This window comes from Amblyomma maculatum, chromosome 4, assembly GCF_055883805.1.
Source record: "Amblyomma maculatum isolate TAMU_Amacu chromosome 4, ASM5588380v1, whole genome shotgun sequence".
Taxonomy (NCBI): Eukaryota; Metazoa; Arthropoda; class Arachnida; order Ixodida; family Ixodidae; genus Amblyomma; species Amblyomma maculatum.
Genome location: NC_139347.1, coordinates 53653553 through 53660077, shown reverse-complemented (window position 1 = coordinate 53660077; position 6525 = coordinate 53653553). Strand labels below are relative to the sequence as shown.

Here is a 6525-nt window from a genome sequence, read left to right as displayed (position 1 = left end):
TCCCTTCACAACCCCTCCGTCCCTCCTGCGCTGTAGCTTGAAGAGTATGTACAGGGTCGCTCACTTCTAACTACAACACGGTCACTGCTTTAAAATGTGTCATTGCGTTCGACCCGGTCATGCAATAAACCTATATGTCAGGCCATGTGAAGCAATACCTCCGGGTCCATCTGTGCTTGCATCGCTTTGCATGGATATGCGCCTGCGTTGGAAGCAATGCTTCTTTGAATGTAGTAACCGTGTTATAGCTAGAAGTGGATGACCCTGTACATTTGATCGCGATTGATTGATTGATTGATTGATTGACTGATTGACTGATTGACTGATTGATTGATTGATTGATTGATTGATTGATTGATTGATTGATTGATTGATTGATTGATTGATTGATTGATTGCATACTCACCGTTTTGTCTCGTCTTTCTCGTCCAGGTCGCTCTCATCCGCAGCGCTGGATCACGCAGTCGAATGTGGGGCACCCATAATTATCTTTGACATTTATACATAACGCGCTTCACGAGTCAAATATGCGGACATTCACGAGTAAGAATTCTTCTCTTAGATATATATGATGTCAGAGATCGAGAGGCTATACTTTTGCCGAAGGCACTACGGGCGCCTTGCACGCAGGTACAATTGGTCAACAGAAATGGGATGTTATAAAGCCTCACTTCACTGTTAGTGCCCTGTCGTCCAGGCACTCTGGTACAACTAAACTTTTGGGTAATAAATTTGTGTTATGTCATGAACATATAATTCCCGTTTCTTTCTGCATCTACACATCGAGCAGCGGGCTTTTATTTATTTATTTTTTCAATTCGCGAATCGCACGAGGTAACTGGTTGGTGAAACCCTAATGTATTTTGTGCCTGCAAGATTCTCTAATTATTTCCGAAAAAAAAAAAAACGATGGAGCTGGAAATTCAGCTTGATAATGCGGTCAGGCCACGTGTCACGCTTTCGCGATGATATATAAAGTTATATCTGCTGTAGCACTGATTTTGCTTCAATGTACTGACTGCCATTTGCTACGCCATTTTTCTTGTAAACCAGGATACCCAAACCTCGCTGGCTACTGCATGAGAAAAGAGTAGAATTTCGAAGTTGTAGTCCACACACGCATCATTTCTACCATATCACTATACCATCAGCGCCAACCCACAACCGCTATCATCATCATCATCATCATCATCATCATCATCATCATCATCATCATCATCATCATCATCATCATCATCATCATCATTATTATCATCATCCGCGCTACGACCACTGCAGGACAAAGCGCCATTCTCTGTACAACTAGGCAGCGCACCATTTATGAGAAAAGCGCCATTCCCCTGAACTCCAATTAATCATGTCCTGTGCAAAAACGATTGTACAAGAATTTTCCCCTGATCTCAACCCCTGGCTTTGTCCTGCTTCCTAGCGGCCACGTTCGTCACAGCCCGCGTTATACTAATATACTAACAGACCTTTGGTTATCTGATCTACGCGTTGAATGTTCCGCTGAAGCCTGTTTTTTTTTTTTTTTTTTAATTTTTATTAAGGCTTTAGTTACGCTATTCTCCTTTTCTTGGCGTCGCTTTTGATTTAATAGGTTACTGCACTGTCATCAGTTCATTTAAAGTATTTCCTTTAGCCCTAAAGGACGTTTTACTGGGTAAATAGAGCCGTCGTACAGTTTTGATGGCATATCGGTAAGATGATGTTCAAACCATCAAGTTCACAACAAACGAACTTTAATCCATTAATAATAATGGATTAAAGTTCGTTTGTTGTGAACTTGATGGTAACTTCCTTAATATAACCCGAAATCGGCTTTACTCCTCGTCCCAGATAAAAGCAGTCTCATGCAAGTTCATTTGCATCCGACTGCTTATCGCAAACTGTTGTTTCTAGCCCAGACTGTTGGACATGACTTCAGTTTCCACCATAAAAATTTGGATGGGAGGGGGCGCTTAAGTTCTGCCTTGTAGGGTATAGGGCGACAACGTTAAAGCATTCGTCCACGCCTCTTCTTGCGCACCTTAACGCACGCACACTTCCCCTCACCAACGTGCACTTTGCTACTCGCCTAATGACTAATCACCCTTTAATTATTGTCTTAATTATGTGACGCATACTCATTAGCGTATAAGCTGCCACATTATCTGAAAGACCGCACGATATAGATACAAATTCCCACGAACGTGCATGTCGGGCGCAATGATAGCGTGCAATGATAGCTTCCATGTACTAACGGCGTTTAAGTCCTGTTGCTACCTTGGCATAACGATTTATTTGGTTTTAATCTCTTTTCGATTCCGGCACTACACCTGTGACGTCAAACATTTCGACCAATCCGGGTTTTCTCTACAGGCCGCCGGCGCCGCTATAGGTCCTCTCCGTTTCGTGGGAGGTTATTACTTCTTATTAGCCAGAGCTGCAGAGTGTACCTGTAAATGGCTACTACTTGAGATAAATTTGCAGTGTCAAGGAAAGACTGAAATAGAGAACACGGAGACTTGAATGCACCCTGATCCACTTACTTGTGCTTCAAGTAAGCAATTAGGCGCTAGCGTAGCAATCACGCACTTTCTAAAACTTGTCATCTCATTAATAACAATACCATGAGCAGCATTCAACGAAAAGGATCGAGCATGTCTGTTAGAGAGCAGTGTTGTGCCAACTGGAAATCAATCCAGCGTCTTGTTCCTGCCGCTAATAATGAGGTACCAGCCTAGGGTTTTACCGCGGCTTGCTGATTGGTTCGAATTAATTTTATAGTGAGATTTCGCTTGCTGAAGTCAACCCCACAGCAGTGGCAGCTTACGCGCAGTTTTTGTGATAGAGGGACTCCTACACGTCATGTCGTCCGAAATAATTTCGTTACACAAACGTGAAAAGAGTCGAGGTTACTGCAAAGAGAATACTTATATGCAATATAGCCCATTATGCATACATGTCGCCCCCCAGTAAGTAAAGTTACTCTTACGTGCGCTGACACAACGCAGTGGGCAATAGAGGTTTGTTAATTAACGCAAGAATAACCTATATATAGACCTTCGCATCGAGCGAGAGAGTTGTGGAAATTCCTCCTACCTGGACTTTCGAAAACCGGTTCCGCTGCAACTTCTACTGCGCTAGCGTGAGGTTGACACGACATTCTAGTGAACAATACAGCAGCGCCCATGAAGTCATCATTGCAAATGTCTATAGATATCAGCTGTACATTTTAATGTGTTAATATTAGTACTGCCTACATAAGCAGTCCAAAATTACGCAGCAATATTTATCCTTTCTTTATTACTCATCTGATGTCACTATTCAAGCTCTAAGAATTAAGTCTGCAGTATTGGCTCTAGCACAGCTGCCCTATCACGGTGCTGATGCCTGTATTACTCATCACTTCATTGTGCACCTTGCCTTGCGCCACCTTCGAGGTTTCTCACTGCAGCAGTCACTCGCTTCGAACTTTCCGCACATGTGCCGGAAATATTACTTTTTCCCATTCTTTCTTTTCACGCCCCTCCGTGGTGGCTTAGTGGTTACGGGATTCGACTACTGAACCCAAGGACGCAGGATAAAATTCTGGCCATGGCGGTTGCTCTTTGGCGGATGCGAAAAGTAAGGTGCCTGTGTACTGTGCGATGCCTGTGCACGTTGAAGAAGACCAGCTAGGTGGTCTAAATTTGCGGAGTCCTGCACCACGGCGTCGCTCATAGCTTACGTGAAAACTTGTAAACCAACTAAACCATATTTCTTTTCACGTGGCAGAGAGAGAGACTGTAGCATATAGTCTGCTTACTCTGCTCATCGTTCGCTGAAAATGTAGGTAACTTTGTACGCATCTAAAACACATATGGCATTGCTTGCTACTTCTACGCGAAGTTTTTGCAGCTCATTCGGTTTAAAAGAAACTGCCGCTACCGTAAGACAAATTGAGGAAAACGGCAAATGCGCACCTGATTTCGTATTAAAAACGTGACGTAACCGTTCTTCTTGCAGTGTTCTCGGTGACGTCATACCATTTCGCTTCCCATTCAGCATTCATCTGCTAGTCAAGTTGAGGGCTAGTTTGTGATAGAGATTTGAACCTATGACAAATACAGGTGTCCCCTGGGAAGTGAGATACTGTGCCTTCACGTTCTAAGAACCTTTAAAAACACACACATATATATATATATATATATATACATATATATATATATATATATATATATATATATATATATATATATATATATATATATATATATATATATATATATATATATATATATATATATATATATATATATATATATATATATATATATATATATATATGGATAGATAGATATTTAAGTATTCGCGGAAAACGACAGAAGGTGCTGTGCTAAAGGCGTAGAGACAGAGCAGAGGTTAAGCGTATGGTATTCAGCGAAGCGCAGCATCATCGCCCCTGGTGGCCATATGGCTGGCTCTGAGTCGAGGCACGGTTTCTCCTCGTTCTTATACCCATCGATTGAGGTCACGGCTGTTCACATCGCCCGATGGCGCGACGTGACGTCACCCACGTGATTAATCGCATGCTCCACCCCCTTCCACTCTCTCCTCAGCTCCAAGTTTGAAAAGTCAAAGGTTACACAAAGGTCAATTGTTATGACCTTGTGGTGCGACACCAAGGTGGTCCACAAGGTTGCACTTCAAGCGGTCGGATGTTTTGAGGAAAGGAAGGCACAGTACATTTATAGTTTAGTGTACCAGAATACTCTAATTCGCTATAGTGTATAGCCCCAATTTGCTCTGTGACTCCTTGAAGATCTATGGCTAATCCACGCTGACATTTTGTGCTGGTTTATAGGAAAGGAAATGCACAGTGTGTCACATTTTTCTGTGGACACCTCAACCGCATAGAACAGTCTGTTCTTCTGTTCCTTGGAGTTCAAATGAAAGTCAAATTGAAGCCCATGACTGGGTCTGTCTATGCTTGGCAGAGCTTTCGTTTCAAAATATAAAATTACACTCGGAATGAAAGGGCGGTGTTTAAACGCTTCGCTACAATTAAATTGTTGCTGTTGATGTTGCGACTGCAGGAAGAAGGAAAGGAAAATGAACGGGCCTGCTAGCCTGAGGGTCCCGCAATTGCTCGTTTCTTATGTATAAGTTATTTATTATTAATTTATACCTCCAAGAAGGGCCTTTATGAAAATGAAATGAAATAAAAACAGGTGACCTTCGGAGTGTGAAGCTTCGGGGTCATAAAGCACAAAAATTAAAAAGAAAATCCCAATGACTGCCTCATTTTTGGTGGACACCCCAACCGCGCTGCGTGAGGCGAGACTAGTAATGCCATCAAGAGTAATACCCGGCGTCACTGGAGGCTTCTAGACTCAGTGTCAAAGTAAAAAACTCAACGCCATCACCGATTAAGAAAATTGATGGCTACTGAACATTTAGTCTGAACTAAATCAAAACGAAACTTAATTTAATCTCAGTTTCTCAGTGCAATCGGTCACAGAATTGGAGTAGCAATGCTAACGAATATTACTCCGCGTCAAACGCACGGAACAATTGTCACTTTTTTACCCGAATTTTTTGGGTTTCCTGCCTTTCGTATACGCCTCACCTGAATAGACAACTCATTTATTCTTATTTAACTACATTTTTTTCTTTCCTTTGATACTAATTTTCATGCCTTGTTTTTAGTTTCGCACTGGCGAAAATATAATTGCTAGGACCTTATTCTGTTTTCTTGCTTCCCTTTTCAAACTCTACAGGAAAAAAAGGAATCAAGGGAGCGAATAAAGTTACCCTCTACCTTTATTTTTCAGCGCAAATTTCTGAACCATTCGTAAATAAGAGGTGCCCACGTGAAATCACCCACGTGCATCAGACATAAGCTATCCGCCTTACAAAAGACAAACAGAGCGCGTGTAGCAGTGCTAGACAAGCTGTCGAACAGGAGGGAGCAGCTCTCTCATTTTTTCTTTTCCTACTTGTCCAACAGTTAAGAAGCCTGGAATTATTATGGGCCTCCAGAAGTACTGCTGCACCACAAGCCGCTCGAAGCCCGCGCAGTCGAAACTGCTTTAGCATAATAGCGTTACTTTTATTTTTATTTTTTGCTGGTCCTTGCAATGCACTTTAGGGAAACGAAGCCATTTAAGTGGCCTCTTGCTGTTTCTTATCATTCTCGCACCATGGCAGGAGACGGAGTGACTCACAGCGTGGGTAGAAGGCGCTGCAAAAGTCGACATAACTTTCGCAAACCTAATTTGTGATCTATATGCTTAGCATTTCAGCAGTCTCTTGAAGCGTGATCGGAATACATAGAGTCAACCATACATATGATTGTCTCTTTTCTTTTAGCACTTCGTTGAAAGCAATAATATTCAGTTGCTTAAATTTGTCAGCGCAACTATTTGAGTTACAACCTACCGTAAAGGTGAGGACAAAAATTACAGGGCATGCTTCTGTCGTTCGAAATTTTTTTATGCGTTCCGCGGTGAAGACAGGATGTATACTTGGGTTCATACGGCGAGCGAGCCAGCGGTACGT

General features: G+C 42.2%; 1 long non-coding RNA gene across 5 annotated transcripts in view; it reads left to right on the top strand.

Annotated features, from left to right (window-relative positions):
* The window catches only part of LOC146191049 (uncharacterized), a 47684-nt gene extending 46940 nt beyond the window's left edge, over positions 1-744 (top strand). For all 5 annotated transcript variants that reach the window (XR_014706596.1, XR_014706597.1, XR_014706598.1 and 2 more), the window contains one exon: positions 433-744. This is a non-coding gene — a long non-coding RNA (uncharacterized LOC146191049). The remainder of the gene's footprint in view (positions 1-432) is intronic.
* The last annotated feature ends 5781 nt before the right edge of the window (positions 745-6525 follow it).